This window comes from Panthera pardus, unplaced genomic scaffold (genome assembly GCF_024362965.1).
Source record: "Panthera pardus isolate Hobbes unplaced genomic scaffold, ASM2436296v1 HiC_scaffold_3, whole genome shotgun sequence".
Lineage (NCBI taxonomy): Eukaryota > Metazoa > Chordata > Mammalia > Carnivora > Felidae > Panthera > Panthera pardus.
Genome location: NW_026526876.1, coordinates 21,463,783 through 21,481,775, shown reverse-complemented (window position 1 = coordinate 21,481,775; position 17,993 = coordinate 21,463,783). Strand labels below are relative to the sequence as shown.

At 41.6% G+C, this 17,993-nt stretch overlaps 1 long non-coding RNA gene across 1 annotated transcript; it reads right to left on the bottom strand.

The window, feature by feature from the left end:
- Positions 1 to 112: 112 nt before the first annotated feature.
- On the bottom strand, positions 113 to 16,833 carry LOC109277016 (uncharacterized). The gene is made up of 3 exons (XR_002084944.2): positions 15,689 to 16,833; positions 10,417 to 10,504; positions 113 to 1,197 (listed from the first exon to the last, which is right to left on the bottom strand). It is a non-coding gene; the product is annotated as an uncharacterized LOC109277016 (long non-coding RNA).
- Positions 16,834 to 17,993: the final 1,160 nt, after the last annotated feature.

The following is a 17,993-nucleotide window of genomic DNA, read 5'->3' as shown; positions in this document are numbered from 1 at the left end:
CCCTGGGCCTGTGCACGTTAGGGATGCACCTGCCATTCAGAGGGAAAACCTTGCCATATTTAAAGGTTTTCCCAATCCCTGCTGCAAAGAACATCTGATTTTCAGAATGATGTAAATCCCAGCTTTGCCGGCCAGTAAATTCATGTACATCGTGTTAACATCAGGTTTATATTAAACATTTACATTAAGGATTGGATTGGAAGATTAAATTGTTTGCATACGTTGCAGCCCCGAGGGAATGCCCCCCCTTCCCGCTTTCTCTGCCAGTGGCGTTGAGTTGGTAACCCGTCCAAAAGGTGTGTGAGACAATAGCTTATGGTCCTTGGTGAAGCTGGGCAACCTTGGACCACGCTGCCTGTGTCCTTAGCAGTTGTCAGGCAAGCTATGAGACATACTGTCACCCCCACGGAGAGAGGATTAAATAACACCACTGAAGATAATGATTTGCTCCAACCTGAATATCAGAATTGTTGTCTTTTCCCCCTAACACTGGTATTTTCCCATCCACAGAGTCATAGCTTTTTTGTTAGTTTGATTCAAGTCAGGCAAATGACAGCACCGGCTGTTGTAGGTTGGGGACATTTGGTCGCGCAGCTCAAATACGCTGCAGTAGACCGCGCTGGGGAGAGACCGAGGTGGTTCTAAGTCGGGTTCCGAAGAACCACTGTTGTCTCTCGAGTCTGAAGTTCAGAGCTGGAGAGACTGGACACGGGGGGAACTCAGGTTTGCAGTGTCTCTTGGACCAGCTCTCCCTGCCATAAATGAAGAGTTGCCCAGGACACTCTAACCAGCAAATGGTCTGCAGAACAAATGTTTTTATGGGGGGGAGAAACAACCACCATGGACTCCAAGTGAAGTGGCTGGAGGAGAGTGATGTTGTTAAAGTGTATGATTCATTAAGTCTTGTCTGAATGTCAGATGTTCAGCGTTCGATGCTATTGCCTCCAATTTAAATCATTTTTAAAGAAGGTGCCGGCAAAGGTGCTGAAAGGCACCTCACTCGGTTCCCGCACTTGAAAAACACTGTCTACTTGTGTGCTGTGGTAAAACTTTGCATTTTGGCTAGACACCCTGTGTGGAGCTGCAGCCTGGGCTTTTTTTTTTTTTTTTTTTTTTTTTTTTTTAAGTTTGTACAGTCACCCGAAGGCAGGAAGAGAACATAGTATTTCCACAAGCCAGAGTCCCTCCTGATGGCATCTGCGAAATAAAAAGAGAGTGCTAAGTGCTAAGCAGTGAGAAACCCCATTACGACACAGCCTCCAAGTCTCCCCAAAGGGATCGCCACCTCCGAGTCGCTGAGGGTGTGGGCTTTTCTGTCAGGATCCCGTCCGTGTCTTCTAGAATTCTCTTCAGAAGCCCTGCAAGTCTGGAGCTGCTAAGGGTGGTTTATCATCACCAATAAGGAGTGAAGCTAATGTTGCTATCACCCCCTTGGGTTCCTGTCAGTACCCAGTGACCTCACAGAGACTCTAAACGTGTTGGATCCTTGATACCCCCAGATGTCCTCGAGGGACATCACTCCCACTCTCCTGGCACGAAAAGGGATGGTACCTACCACATGGGTGAACCTTGAGGACTTGATGCTAAGTGGAACAAGCCAGTCATAAAAGGACATATAGGTACGATTCTATTTATAGGAGGTAGCAAGAGTCGGTAAATTCATAGAGACGGGAGGTAGAATGGAGGCTGCCAGGGTCAGGGAGAAGGATGAAATGGAAAGTTGGTGTTTAATGGGGACAGAGTTTCCATTTTGTAAGAGGAAGGAGTTCTGGAGAAGGATGGCAGTGATCCCGTACAACAATGTGAATGTACTTATGCCACTGAACCCTACACTTAGAGGTGGTTAACAAGGTAAATTCTATGTTATGTGTATGTTGCCACAATTTAAAAGGATGACATAGGCCAGGTGATTAGAAAAGTCCCACCTGAGACTCCAAGTTCTTCCCCAGGTAAGGATGACATCTGATTTCCAAGGACATTAATCTGGGATCTGGACTTCCATATTCTCAAACATTAAAAAAAAGTTTTTAAAAAACTTTTTTTTAATGTTTACTTATTTTTGAGAGAGAGAGAGAGAGAGAAAGAGTGTGAGTGGGGAGGAACAGAGAGAGAGGGAGACACAGAATCCGGAGCAGGCTCCAGGCTCTGAGCTGTCAGCACAGAGCCCGACACGGGTCTCGAACCCACGAACCGCGAGATCATGACCTGAGCGGAAGTCAGACGATCAACCGACTGAGCCACCCAGGCGTCCCTCAAACATTTTTGACAAGGACATTGTAAATTTTTTTAGAAATACAGTCCTCACTGATAGAAACTTCCCCAGTTCCTCGGCCCGTTGCCGACCCAGGGCTTCAGCAACAGCTAGAAGATGTTTGACTTAGCTCAAGAGTTGAGGGGTTGTGTTTCCCTACGATTCAAAGAGAACACAGATGGTCACTGACCAGAGCTGGAATTTGTCTGGAAAGTAGACAGACAAGACAGGGCGGATGAAAGCCATTCAGGCCATTTGAAATATAACTGCACGGAGAAATAATAAGGATGTATAATTTTCTCTGCAATGTACCAATTTCCAAATGCTTCCTCAGATATAGACCGCATAGCCCTCACAGCAAAGCCATGGTGATCGTCACCACTGAGGGCCCATGATATGCTTGTCATCATCTTTATCTCTTGCAATTTTTCATCTTGAGCCCAGATTTGGACGTTTGAAGAGGCCAAGACCATCCAGGCTGGTAAGTGGAAGAGACAGGATTCTAAGACAGGATTGTTTATTTGTTTGGGGCATGTTTTTAGCCCAAAATTCTGTATTTTGCCTTTTTTTCCTAATATAAAGGTCAAAGAGGAAAGGAAAAAAGGATAGAATCATAGAAGTCTGTAGGTGATAGATGAGATTCAGGCTTTCAGATAAGCTGGAAGAGTCTCTCATTGATTCCTAGCTCTGCAAGGCTTTAGGAAATATCTTTTTAGGAAAAAACTATAACCAGAATTGAGGCCCTCAAATAAGGCATTTAGTCTTTAATACCAAGACTTTCTTCTTCATCCCATTGAATCCTTTTTTTTTTAAGCAACATAACACATATGTTGTGAAAGCGGAAAGAAATACAAAACAACAACAACAATAAAAAACTTACTAAAAAAAAAAAAAGGATGGGGCATCTGGGTGGCTGAGTCGGTTGGGCATCCGACTTTGGCCCAGGTCACGATCCTGCACTTCGTGGGTTCAAGTCTTGCGTCAGGCTCTGTGCTGACAGCTGGGAGCCGGGAGCCTGCTTCAGATTCTGTGTCTCCCTCTCTCTCTGCCCCTCCCCTGCTTGCACTCTGTGTCTCTGTCTCCCAAAAATAAATATTTTTAAAAAAATTTTTAAAAAGGAAAAAAAAACACCTTAGTTCCAGTTATTCTCACCGTTAGATTGCCAATTACTGGGATGATTAATTCCTTTTTTTTAATCTTTAAAAATTTACTTATTTCGAGAGAGAGACAGAGAGAGCAAGCGGCTTCGGGGCAGAGAAAGAGGGAGAGAATCCCAAGCAAGCTCTATACCATCAGCACAGAGCCTGATGCGGGGCATAAATTCACAAACCGCAAGTTCATGACCCGAGGTGAAAAGCAAGTTGGACACTTAACCGACTGAGCCACCCAGGTGCCCCTAGACGATGAATTCTTTAGGTCAACTGTTGTGTGCCATCATCCAAAAATGCAAACATCTTGACGTACCTGCCTTCCTCTCCTTCCTACCCTGAATACAGATGTCCACCTAAACTTACCTTTCCTACAGTGACTACAGACAGATCTCTCCCAATCGCAGGCTCACTAACCTGGAAGGAGCCCTAAGACAGACCCCTGCAGGTCCCTCCTTAATCCTTTCTAGACAAATGAGATACGATTTCAAAAGGTCATCAGAAAATGCAAATGCCCTCCCTACTTTGGTGACCTGTTTTGAAGCTTTACTCATAGGATCAGAAAAACCTTCATTATCATTACTCTCAAGTTTATCCTTCCTGTAGCAATTTCGTCTTCTTAAAAAAAAAAGTGATCCGTCCAACTTTACAAAACTTCTCAAATATAAAAATGAATTTATAAACAAATAGATTGAGTGGTTGTGGATAACTTACAAAATAATATCATATTCTATGAAAGGACATAGTATAAAGAATCTTTTAATAATGTCTTGTCCTAATACTTTGAAAATATGATTCAGCACAGGAATATTTGTGATACAGAAAACTTTGCAAAGACACAAATATTGAGTAAGGTTAAAGACTGTTGCACATACGAGTTTATTTAGACAACGCTTTCTGGGGTCCGTTTCATCTATCTGTTCTTATCACATGCCTGCATAAGCAAATAAAATTTTTCTAGATATATCCACCTTGATTGGACTTTGCTGGTCTGTATGCATTTGCATCTGTCCATGAATGAGTCCATTTCAAGCACATGTACATGTCTGTGCATGGGTAGAAAGATAAGCTTAGCAATTGTGTGATTTGTTTCTGCTTAGGCAGTAAGTTACTAATCTCCTGATTGGAACCAGATTTGTATGAATTAGGAGTTGAAATTGGAACAGTCACTGCTGTGTGCAGGATGTAAAGTGAATAAAATGAATGGGGTATTAACCTTCAACCACTGAATATTAATCAGCTTTTCATAAGAAAGAAAACACAGAGCTTGCCACACTAAATATTTTCAGCGCTTATTGACAGGATATGATTTCTTTTCTCCCTTAGTCTTGTTACTTCCAGTCAAGGACCTGAACACCGGACAATAGTCAACTTGACCCAGACAGATGTATGATTTGAAAAACCCCAGGTACTGTGGGTGGGTCAAACTCTGTGCATGTGTGTCTTCCAGTCACTTCTATAAGCATGGGCCAAACTAAGCCCAAAGGGAATTCACAGAAGGACCACGGACAGGAAACCTTGATGACCACAAAATGAACATGTAAATCGAATATATTTCCCATTGTCCTGGAAAGGACTTGTAACGGGAATGACTCTGGATATTTGAATGAGATCTACATCTACTCCAAGGCAGATTAAAAGAGAAAGGGTCATGGAATAATGGAATCTGGGTGAAAATGAAACTTGTTATAGGCTTGTTTTGTTTTGTTTTGTTTTGTTTTTAATGTGGTATTGCAGTTGGTTTTATTTGAGAATGTGAGGTCTTGTATTTATGCCTGTATAATGATAACATACTTATGTCAATTTCTACATTTATCCATATCTATCTATCTATCTATCATCTCCATACCAATACTTACGGACAAATAGAATGTATATACAGTATATATACATAATGTCACCAAACAAGGCAGTGGAGTCTTACTTCCTGAAGATATTTTGATATAGCATATATATTTTATTTAAACATTATGCATGTATCTCTGTAAAACTACTTACATAGTGACAAAGAGTACGTTAAATAGAAATTGGGTGCAATTATAAAATCTAAGGAGGGTGAAAGGGAGAAGGGAGGATTTCTTCCCTACCCAGCTCAAGCAAATCTCTTCAAATATTTTCTCAAATCTTTTTTAACATATTTGAATATTTTTTCCATTTATTTTCAAAGCTATATTTCCAGTGAGCATGCTGTATATTTCTAGATATTGTATTAGTTACAAATCAGTAGATACATCTCAATCTCAAACACAGCAGCATAGTGTTAAGTAAATGATTTTCCCCCTTGGTCATCTCTATTTATTTTATTTCATTTTATTTTATTTTATTTTATTTTATTTTATTTCATTTTATTTTATTTTATTTTATTATTTTATTCCATTTCATTTCATTCCATTTCATTTCATTTTATTTTATTATTTTATTTTATTCCATTTCATTTTATTTTATTTTATTTTATTTTATTATTTTATTTTTTCCAATAAGTGAGCCTTTCTCTGTCTCTACAACCTGGCTTAGATCTTCACTGCCCTCATATACTCCCTGCCAAAAGTTTCTAACCCTTGAACCTAAACACTGAAGTAATCTCCCATGTAATGTCCCATTTAGCCTTAAAAAAAAAATCATCCTACTCCTTTTAGCTGGCAGCAATGCTGGAAACCCACCTATTAGGCTAATTTCCTAAAGGTGCTGATAACTGATAATAAGTATGTTACCTGTAGGACAACTCTTTAGAATCTGATGCTTCCTCCACACCCCATGATTTCCAGCCCTTGGTTATTCAAACATTTAATTTAGGTATTGTTGTGTTAATTTTCAGAGAAAATTAAAGTTACTAATCATCTGACCTTACGGTAGGGAGACTATCCTGGATTATCCAGCACAAGGAGGCCAAAGGGGAGGCCAAAACTTAAATTTTGACTTGTCTTGCTGTTGCTGACTTTGAAGAAGGAGGAAGGAAGCTGGGAGCCCAGGACAGCTGGCCACTCCCTGCCGACAGCCAGCAAGGAAACAGGGGCCTCAGTCCTGCAACCCTGAGAAACCAAGTTCATCAACAACTGCATGAAGCTGAAAGGGACTCTCCCCCAGAGCCTCTGGTGAGGAAAACAGTCCTGCCGACACCTTGATGTCAGCCTGGTGAGTGAGACCCATGTTGGATGGGCAAGCTACAGAAACTATGAGGTATTAATTTGTGTTCTTTTAAACCACAAAGTTTAGGGTAACTTATTATGACAGCAATAGAAAACCAATACAGGCAGCCTGCCAAAGACTCCTGAGGGAAAACTTTATGAACCCAAAGGAATAAAATCACAAGAGTGCCCCAGAACAGCCTGGAAAGAGAAAGATTGCCATAGATAAGGCATCCCTGTCTCATCTTTAATTTTTTTTTTAACGTTTTTATTTATTTTTGAGACAGAGAGAGACAGAGCATGAATGGGGGAGGGGCAGAGAGAGAGGGAGACACAGAATCGGAAGCAGGCTCCAGGCTCTGAGCCATCAGCCCAGAGCCCGACGCGGGGCTCGAACTCACAGACTGTGAGATCGTGACCTGAGCCGAAGTCGGACGCTTAACCGACTGAGCCACCCAGGCGCCCCCCTCGTCTCATCTTTAAACTACCTGTGGTTTACAATTGCCTTTAAATGATCATAGCTCCTCACCTAAATGTACTGGTGCGAGTGTGGTTAAGTCTTTTATAATAAAAGGTTAATAAAAAGAACTGTGCACGAGTGACACAGAGACAATAGCCATCAGTGGCCCCTCCCATTGGTTTTCCTACATATTTGGTTGTAGCATCTTAGTCCAGTTTCCACTGGAGATCTCTGACCCTCAGACAAGTTAAATGGCTTGCTGAGATCATACAGGTTATTAGTAGTAAATCAGAAACTCAAGTTCAAGTTCTCTAATGTCTTATCCTAAACGTCCCATATCATTTCCCCGAATCCCTACTTACTATGAAAACTGGCTGAAATTAAGAGAAAGCCCTAATAATGAGGCCACAAGAAACTATGTCGTGATAGTATATGTAAAGGGAATATAGGAGTCTACCTTGATTGTTTGTAGGCTAAGCCATATCATCAAAAGGCAGTGCTGGTTGTCTGACTCATTGATAACTCAGAAAAAAAGAAAAAAAAGAGAAAGAAATAGATAACCAGATACTTGGGACAAGGAGGATTTTGATTTAGATTACCTAAATTGATGTTTCCATAATTCTCTATTGCACTTTCCCCAGGATCTCCTGGCCATTCTCAACTTTAAATAGCCCTGATACTAACAAGCCTGGGTCTGCCTTAGCAGATAATATCAATTTGTAATCCTGGAAGGCAAACTGAAAAGCCCTAGGAAGAAAATGGAATGACTCAGCATGCATATTGAGAATGGAATCCAGAAACTCAAGGCACAAATGCCCAATTACTTGAATGGAGCCTTATTTGGAGGATGTTAGAGTCCTTGCCACCCCCCCCCCCCCATCTGAATTCCATTGGCATTGCTAGCATCTTCCCTTCCGTCTACTGGGTTTCTCCCTTTCTGTCATCTTCAACCAACAGCCAAACATCTCAAACCCCAAAATCCTGAGGCAAATAACTGTTGCTGGCTGTTGGATTTTAGGATCAGACCACAGACCCATCCCTCTTCCCAGTCACCTCACTGAAACATCCAGAACTGGAGGAAGGTTCAGGCGGTTTCTGCTGAAGCAGTTTATGAACATCCTGTCTAAAGGCTACCCAGTACAAGAAGGGAACCCTAAAAAGAGGTGGAATGATTTATATAATGTCTTGGTTGAGATCATAAAGATGTGGAGCACCCCTCACTTCATCTTTTGGAATAAGATCCATAAAGAAGCAAAATGATCTAGAAAGCAACCTTCAAACCTGATGGGTATGAAATGTCCACCTTAGACATTTCTGCAAATATTTAAGCTTTAGCCTAGGATTTTCACCTCAGTCTGTGAGACCCTTAAATCTCTAGTTGAGTTTTAGAAAATTCTTTCAACTGATAAAGAGAAAAGGATGGCTTCATTTGAGGTTCCTACAAGGAAAAGAAAATTCACTGGACCAAGAGTTGGAGTGACATCGGACACAGCTCCAACTTCTCCCCCTGTACCCCCTGTACTGTCCGATTCTAACATCACGTACTTTCTATCAGTTAGAAGGACCTGCTAATGGAGGAGGAAGAAAAAGAAGGGCATCCTGATATGTAATTATTTTGGGCCAGAGAAAGCCACACAAGGCTCCTAGGATGCCTACATTTATTCGCCTCTGATCCTCTCTACTTTGATTTGATCATCTTTGGAAGTCAAGAGAATGGACAAACCCCCAAACAATGACACTGGCCAGCCCGGACCCTGGCCCCCACTCCCCACAATACTGCATATAACAATGACCTCCAATACATTGTTACCATTCCTCTGGTAGCTACATAAGAAAGCATGACTGGATATAAAATGTAGTCTCTTGTCCCCTAGACTACCCCCTTGTGATGTCACTTTTAGGGCGACATTTTTTTTTCAGTGACTCTACAAGAATATAAAAGCTGCCAGCTTTGAATGATACATATTTCCTCAAACTGGGAAGTCTTCCTTCAAGTCCAGAATGATTATAAAGTGAGCATGTTCTATCCTTGGGAGCACAGGGCTTAGAAAGGGGAGGAGGGAGTAAGGGTCATGACACCTCTCCTACAGTTATACAATCCCATTCCAGAAGGAGAGACCTCGGATGATTAAAATACTGTTTTTACAGCTGTCACACAAACACTATTTAGAATTCGTATTCTGTATCCCAGGATTTAATGCAAATTGTCCACATAACAGAGGGTCAAAATGACAATTTAGATGCAATTAGCCAGATGTGTTGGAATGAAATTTCTCCCACAACCCCTCAAAAATTATCTGAATAATTTACACACACATAATCACCTTACTCCAGTGGGAAAATTGTATGCCCTTGTTTATTTCCCCCAACTACCTAGAGTTTTCAACAGTGTTACATCGAGAAAGTGCCAACTTCGGGAAGCAAATAAGATAACTCTGTGAGGCCAAGCTGTCTCTCTTTTAAATGCAGACAGAATTAATTTGTTTTCATTAACTCCTTATCAAGTTACCTGACTTTGATTCCCAGCACAAAATGTATTTTCAAAAGGGGGGTGGTGGTGGTCGTGATGGTGGTAGATTTTCAGGAAATAGCAAGTTCTTTTTCTACTGAGATAAAAATCATTTGGCAAGCCAGGGTGAAATACTTCTGGCTTCCAGTAGAAAGAGACAGAGAAAAAGAAAAAAAAAAAAATAGAAGATGCTAATGAACCACAAAAGAAAAGGAAGTATTTTTTTTTTTAAATAAGACCTTACTTTTGAAAACAGCTCAGTTTGCAACCAATTTTTGACGAAATGTCAAAGTGATTCCTTCGGGAGCTATGTCAGAGCGAAACCAGGCCATAGGAGGAGAGGAATAAAGAAATGAGCAATTCAGATGACTTTCATGAAAGGGCCCAGGACCATCAGAACTGACCTTTCAGACACAGCCTTTTATCTCTAAAAAGGATGAAGCTGGTGAGAGCCAGTGATACAGCGCAAAAGAAGGGAGTCTTGAGCCTAGGTGCCCTACTGCATTGTGAGGTAACTGTCTTGGGGTGTGGGTACTGTGGGCTGCTCCTTGGGAAAGCAGTCTGTTTTTATAATCTTTGCATCTGAAGCAAGGGGTCATACCCCACAGGCTAGTGAGGAAGAATGAGACCCACAGAGGACTCCCAGGGCTCACCTGCCCTCATAATTGTAAGGAGCCTTTAGAATCCCTCATCCCCCAAAGTGCTCACCCCCTCCTCCCATGCTCCAGGATTCAGATGCTAATGTGGGAAGAGATGTTCTGCAGGAAGGGCTGGGAAAGAAGTAAGAAGGGAAGCTTGGAACCCTGGGTGACCCTGCAGAAGATCAACCACTGGCTTGGAGCCATGTTCACACCAAGAGCTGCAGGACCCTTTAGTTCTGGTCTGAAATGAAGACAACCCAGGCATCGAGGTGGCATACAAACCTGCCCCCAAAAGCAGCTCGGAGACGGTCAGTGAGGTCATCAGCCCTGCTCCCACTCCAGTGAGAAAACAAGTCTTCATCCGTTGGAACTGAGGTGGGAGGCAGAAAGTAAGGAATCAGAATCACAGGGTCTGGAGGAGAACAGGAGATTGTGGGATCTTACTGTTTGAATTTATCCAACTCCAAGGAGGGACGACCAGCCTTTTCTCCCTCCCTTCTGGGGAGGATTATGACATTTGAGAACCCCAAACACTGAAAAGATTATTGTCCTCCTTATCTCACTGTCTATCTTTGTATCTATCTGTTCTCTGTCCATCATTATCTGTCTACCTACCTACCTATCTTCTATCTGCAGAATTGTGATTGTCAGGCTGTTCCCCAATAGGCTTGGTATTTTCCTTCCATGCACATGGCAGTACCACCAGTCTTCACCTCCTTAAAGTCGTATAAGCCACGAGATTGGCTTGGGCCAATGGGATGTGAGCAGACGTTTTCTGGCAGGAGACTAACTTCAACGGCCAATGAACAATTGCCCATGCTGTCTCCCCTCTGCCACTGAGGCCAGGGCTGTTTGTGACCGTCCTGCTTCCCTGAGCGAAGGCTGAGTAGTACAGAATGACCCCCTGTCCCTCTCGGGATCCACTGTCCCTCCTGGCCAGCCCACAGTGAATGTGTAATACAAATTAAAAATACACCTTTATTGCTTTCAGCCATGGAGATTTTGACATCATTTTTTTTACTGAAGATGCAAAAATATAAAATCGTAAGAAAGGAGGCTGCAGGATTCCTTTCCCAAGTGACTACTTTGATAGCTTGGCACTTCCATGAAATAATCAAGTTCTTTCAAGAATTTGTCTCCTTCTTTTGATGTTTATGCTACTACAGTGGTATGTTAAGTATGCAACGTACCTGTCTGTTGAGCAATCAAATCCTTCTCACCTTAGAAATTCTATGGTAAGCACAGCAGACTTCACTGATATTGTTTTGTTGTTATTAGTTTATTCATTTTTTTGAGAGAGAGAGAGAGAGAGAGAGCACAGGGGAGGGGCAGAGAGAGAGAGAGAGGGAGAGAGAGAGAATCCCAGGCAGGCTCCACACTGTCAGTGCAGAGCTTGATGCAGGGCTCGAACTCATGAGCCATGAGATCACGACCTGAGGCGAAATCAAGAGTTGGACATTTAACCGACTGAGCCACTCAGGCTCCCCCTCCCTGACTTTTAAACACTATGCTGAGATCCCTCCACTGTCATTTGCCAATCACGTGTCCTTGGAAAGTTTACTCAAACTCTCTAAATCTCAGCCTCTGTAGCTATAAAATTAATTGTAATTCCTATATCTCTGACTTATTGTGCCATGGGAGGAAAAGTATAAAACTTGTATACTAGTTCCCTTCCATACAATGGGAATGACAATACCTACTTCCCCACCTGGTAAGTAAATTGGCCAACATAGAGAGCTCTTCGCGGGTCTATGCACTAAATTCGTAGCCGTTGATGTAACCATTGTGATCAGCATTACATTAAGAAATTGCATAGGACCTTGTATGTAGTCAATAAATCTTAGCTGCTTCCCTTGCCCTTGATGAAAGGGCGCTTCGTGTTTAGGAGTGGGGTCATTCAGGATAGCATTATCCATAGCTAATCAGGAGGGGGGCCAACATCCAAAAAAAAAGAACTAAAAAAAAAAAAAAGGCATCTCTGCTTTAGACCCATTTATGATGAGACATGTCTGGATCCTCAGGATGCCAGGTTTTTTCCATTCTGCAAACACATGGCTTCCATTAGTTGACCGATACTGACACATTGGAGTCTTCCAAAGTCCTCTGGGCCTCTGATGAGTGAAAGGTTTGCATGCCCAACAAGAAAAAGGCAGCCTCTGCAGGCGTGGAAATGCTGCCAGGGGCGGGGCAGCCGAGGTGTTGAGTTTAGGTAGGAGACCAAATCTGGCTCTGTTTTTAATGACCATCCTGTCCACACCTGAAAATAAACTAGCCACACCTGGTGAGATTCCTAACACTCTGGAGCCCCGATACTGATGTCAGTGTGCATATAGGGCCTCCATTAATCAGAGTGATGCTGTGGGGTGCGTGCTCACCCCGGGGCTGCAGGATAGTGAATGATCTGCAGCGTGAACACACCGTCTCTTCTGAGCTTTCTCATCCAAAGCAAACCCAAGCTCCCGTGTCATGCTCCTTTTAGTTGGTGTTCTAAGGACACCGTGGCTTGGTTGGCTTCTTTGGAACAGTCCTGCATTCTAATTAGCTTGCAGTGGGAGTCTGCGTAATGGGAACTCAGCGCCCCGCCTAGCCACATCATCTGTTTCCCTGCCTTCAAAGCTGCAGGGTCCATTTTTGTACTGCACGATAGTGACGGTAGGGACCTCATTTCATGTTCTGTGTCTCGGCAACAAGTGCTACTTAACAGGGGGGAAAGTCGGGGGCATCGTTGATCTGAGAAATTTAGGGCAATTCTCCGCTCTAAATTTCATCCCAAGGAGAGGCTTCCATGGAAATAAGTCTTTGTATCCTTGATCACAGAGGGGACCTTGATTACACTTAGGATAATCTCATTAGCTCTCAAAATGTTTGCACGACTATGAAGCACGGATGAGCAGATAAGAGTGTAATGGAAGAATGATGAAGGCACATTTGCCTAAAATTTGCAAGCTGACCATGTGTTTTCAAATCACTTGATTCTTTCTACAACCCTGTGAGCTACATGAGTAGTTCCTCTTAGCCCATTTTACAGGTGAGGAGAGTGAGGCAGAAGGAGGTCAGCCCACCTCGATCTGCATCTCAGCTCCCACCCACTAACTCTTAAACCCAGGGCAAGTTTCTCCATCTTTCTGTGTGTCCTCAGAAAATGGGGGAGAACATCAGTCATAACTTCACAGTTGCTGTTACTTTTAATGAGTTAATGTAGAAGTGTAAAAATGTTTAAAGATGATTTGTGACACACCAAGTGTTTGATGTGTGTTGGTTATTTTGAATACGAGGAAGGGGAAAAAGTTGAAAATTTGGGACCCAAGATACTTAGGGATGAAAATATCCATGGGAAGGAGACTTGAGCGGAGGTGAAATCCATATCATACTAGCACTGAGAAAGCAAACAAGCAAAAGAGCATGCCCTTATCTTATAGCTGTTCCATTCCTGTGCCGTCTATACCCAGCACTCTACCTTAGAATATCTGCACAAGGGTAGATGACATGCTGCCCCAAGTCCCTCATGGTCACTGGAAGGTTCTGACCAAATCTGACAGCTGGTCATGGGAGGTTATATCTCCTTCTTGTTTGGCAGAAGCACATCCAAAATGTATGAAGGGAAATAGGGATAAAATTTGACCCCTTCCAATCCATGGCTAAAATAAATTAAACTTTTGTTATGTGCCAGGCATGATGCCATGAAAGTTACATGTATTTTCTCATTTGTTTCTCATAAATAGAGTGACCAATTGTACTGGTTTGCTCAGGACCAAGGAGTTATCTGAAACCTGGGATTTTCAGTGCTAAAACTGGGAAAGGTGTAGGCAGGCCGGGACAATTGGTCAACCCTACACAAGGTTAAGTACTTTCTGCACCCCATTTTGCAGATGAAAGATTTGAAGCTTAAGGAGTCCCAAGCTCACACAGCTAGCTGGGCTAGTTGGGATTTTTTTTTTTTAATGTTTATTTATTTATTTTGAGAGAGAGAGAGAGAGACCATGAGTTGGGGTGGGCAGAGAGAGAGAGGGAAAGCAAGAATCCCAAGAAGGCTCCAAACTGTCATCACAAAGCCCAACGTGGGGCTCTATCCCACGGACCGTGAGATCATGACCTGAACCGAGATCAAGAGTTGGACGCTTAACCAACGAAACCATCCAGGCACTTTGTTAGTTGGGATTTTTAAACCTATGCTTTTAAACCATTAGAAGATACTAGCTAAGGAGGCGCCTGGGTGGCTCAGTTAAGCATACGGCTCTTGGTTTCAACTCAGGTCACAATCTCACAGTTTTGTGAGTTCAAGCCCCATGTCGGGTTCTGTGCTGGCAGCACGTAGCTTACTTGGGATCTCTTTCCCCCTCTCTCTCTCTGATGTCTACTTGCACTGTCTCTGTCTCTCTCAAAATAAATAAATAAACTTTAAAAAACTTAAAAAAACATACTAGCTAAGAAAGAGCTTCTTCTTATGGGGGAAGTTGTGGCTCATCAGCAAATGAGTAAATTTAGCTATGGCTTTCCTTGTTAAAAAGGGCTTGATATTCTGTTAGGCAGCATTTCTCTGTTGTTGATACTATTCTTCTTTTTCTGTTCCATTGTTGTTATACTTCCAAGTGATTTAGGGCATATCTGAAATGCTAATTAATAGACCTTTAGTTTTTAACCAGTGTCATTCCATCTTTGAGGAAAAAGGACAATGACGTTAGTGTTAGCAACTCCAAGAGAATCAAGACTTGCTTCGTAAGAGATGAGTTGTATTATATTGTCTTTTCTGGTTTCCACTCAAAAGAGATCTTGGCTAGCAGTGACTTTCTGTGAATTATAATTTCAGAGGCCACCAGTGACTCTCAAAAGACATTATCTTAGCTCCTACCCACTTTCCAAATGTATTTCATAGATATCACCTACTGTACTGTCTTTATAAAACAGACTCACAGAGTGGGATCCATGGGTTGCGTGACCCAAAGGGGTCATCATCTCAAGTTATAAGAGGGCCCAGGAAGAAAGTTTCCTTGTAGAAAAGGATTTTCCAGTTTCCTGAACAACTTCCGGAAAAGCTTAAGTACATCTCAAAAGAAACCAGCGATCATAGCTGCGAGATGAACACTGTGTACATTTAAGGGCTACCTGAGGACACTCTAAAATCCCAAGGCAAAATTGACCTTCTTGACTTGATAGAGAAATAGGGCCAATTGGGAGCACTGGAGGATTCTGTTTCTCACGAGTCATTTTGTCTGTGGATATGCCTCACAAATTAAAACATACATAAAAAAAGAAAATCCCTAGGTGTGAGATGATGGCCGTTTCAAATCTGGTCATTTGACAATCGCAAAAGTGTTGGATGCAAGCCTGCTGTTCTGAGGATTTTAATTTTCTTTTTAAAATCCCGCAGGTTGCTGAACTTACGAAGAATCCTTGATTCAAATAAAAAGTGAGGGCTTTTGCAAAGGGTCATTCTCTTTGCTCTCAGATGTATTTTAGTGTATAGTTTTCGACTCTGGCTTATGTGGATGTCTAGGCTTGCTTCTACTAACTCATTTAATCTCTGACTTTATAAAAAAGCATGTTTCCTGTTTACCTTTGTCCAAAGGGAGTGCAATCTGTGCTTCCTAGCTCTTTCAACAATCCCAGTTTTCCAAACTTCATATCAGAATGCTTGTGTGGCACGGTGTTTCCGTGTTTGTCTCCGCAGGTTGGAAACTGCAAACTCCCAGAGAGAAAATTAAGTTACTGTTCGCAAAGACATCCACTTACCAAACTATGATTTCAAAAAGAAAAGATCAACACTTTAATCTACTGCAAGTGAGTGAAGGAGGGAAAGAAAATTTAATACAAATAAGTGCTGAGCTACAAGTTTAAAAATGAATAGAAGAAATTCCCCCCCCCATACGTTTAATTTTCATATATAAGCTAGTTGCTGAATTGAAGAAGGGTTAGCATTCAATACAAGCACATTTGAAATCAACCAAAACCAGACAATCGAACCGAATTCACTTGTTACACCCCTCTATTTGTCGAAGCTGAGAAAATTGTGCTTCAGGGAAACTTTGATAAACAACCATTTGACCACAGACGTCAAATATTTTATTTTCTCATTAAAAATTTTTTTTAAATGTTTATTTAACTTTGAGAGAGAGAGAGACAGAGAGAGAGAGCACAAGTCGGGGAGAGGCAGAGAGAGAAGGAGACACAGAATCCAAAGCAGGCTCCAGGCTCTGAGTTGTCAGCACGGAGCCCAATGTGGGGCTTGAACTCATGAACTGCAAGATCATGACCTCAGCCAAAGTTGGACGCTCAACCAACTGAGCCACCCAGACACCTTGAGGGCAAACATTTTAATATTACATACCCACCAACCCAACATACAGATGAGAACATTGAGGACCATCATTTGTTACTAGTAATAGTAACTTGCTTTTAGTATAGTCCTTGTTTTTAATAATTTGTTCTAGAATTTATAAATATATCATCCACTTCATCTGTATTCATCATTGCACCAAAGGGATGTCCAACATCCAACATATAAATATACAAATCAATGATTTTTATGACCACAGACATTTGTTTCCCAAAAACATTTCAAAATTTTGTCACTTTCTCCATATATATTTAGAATCTGTACTATCTCAAATCCTTAACTCTCAGAAAATCAAGGTTTGAAAGAAATAGCAATTCTCTACCCCACCACATATACACACACACATACACGCATGTGCACACACACACACACACACACACACACAGCAATAATTTTTGCAAATGAGTGCACTGGTGAAGAAAAGAATGTACAGTCACCACATATCATGAAATAGACTCACTTAAGTTCACTGTTCATGGGGAACAAAGTCTTAAAAAATAGCCCAAAAAGTTCATGTTAAAGGCAATATTTTGGGTTATTCATGTGTTTTCATTTCCAATTCCTCATCATTTGGGTAACTTCAATCTTTTAAAAAAGAATATATTTAGGGGCGCCTGGGTGGCTCAGTTGGTTAAGCATCCAACTTCAGCTCAGGTCATGATCTCACAGTTTGTGAGTTCAAGCCCTGCGACAGGCTCTGTGCTGACAGCTCGGAGCCTGGAGCCTGCTTCAGATTCTGTGTCTCTGCCCCTCCCATGCTCATGCTCTGTCTTTCTCTGTCTCTCAATAATAAATAAACATTAAAAATAAAATAAAATAAAATTTAATTTAATCTAATTTAATTTAATTAAAAAAAATAATATATTTGTAAATAGAAGTCATGAGTTGGCAGTTGAATTCAGGTCTGACCATTTCACCCGAGCAATGAAAAAATAAATGCCATGGAGCCCTGCAAAACTGTCTGCCTCCCCCTGGCAATTCTCTTGTTTCCTCCTGAGATTGTCTAATTATACAATAATGCTGGAGTATTCTTCATTTGTCGATTAATTAGCTTGTGCCTAAGCAGTTCTTTGAACATAAGAGGCAACATGTAAATCTAATTATTCATCCTCAAGCTAATGATCATTTAATTAGTGTTTTCGGCTCGTTTAATGGTCCATAAAAAAGAGGGTAATTTGGGGAAGGGTCTTCTACTGTAGCTGTTAAGAGAAGTTTAGGATTGCAGCTCTAACTAGAATGGAAAACAATGTTCGATGTTCAAATAAAGCTCTTAAAATTGGAAGTAAATTGGAAACTGACTCCCTCCTCTGCTGGTAACTAAGAGCCATGAAAGAACTGAAAATGAAGCATATTATTTGGTTCATTTACATATTTTCAGAATTCAGAATCATAGTTTGAATTGCGCTCATCTGATGCTTTGTGGAGGTGACATTTATAGTTTTGTTTTCATGTTTATTTATTTTTGAGACAGAGAGAGACAGAGAGACAGAGTGTGGGCAGGGGAGGGGCAGTTTTGTGAGGTTGA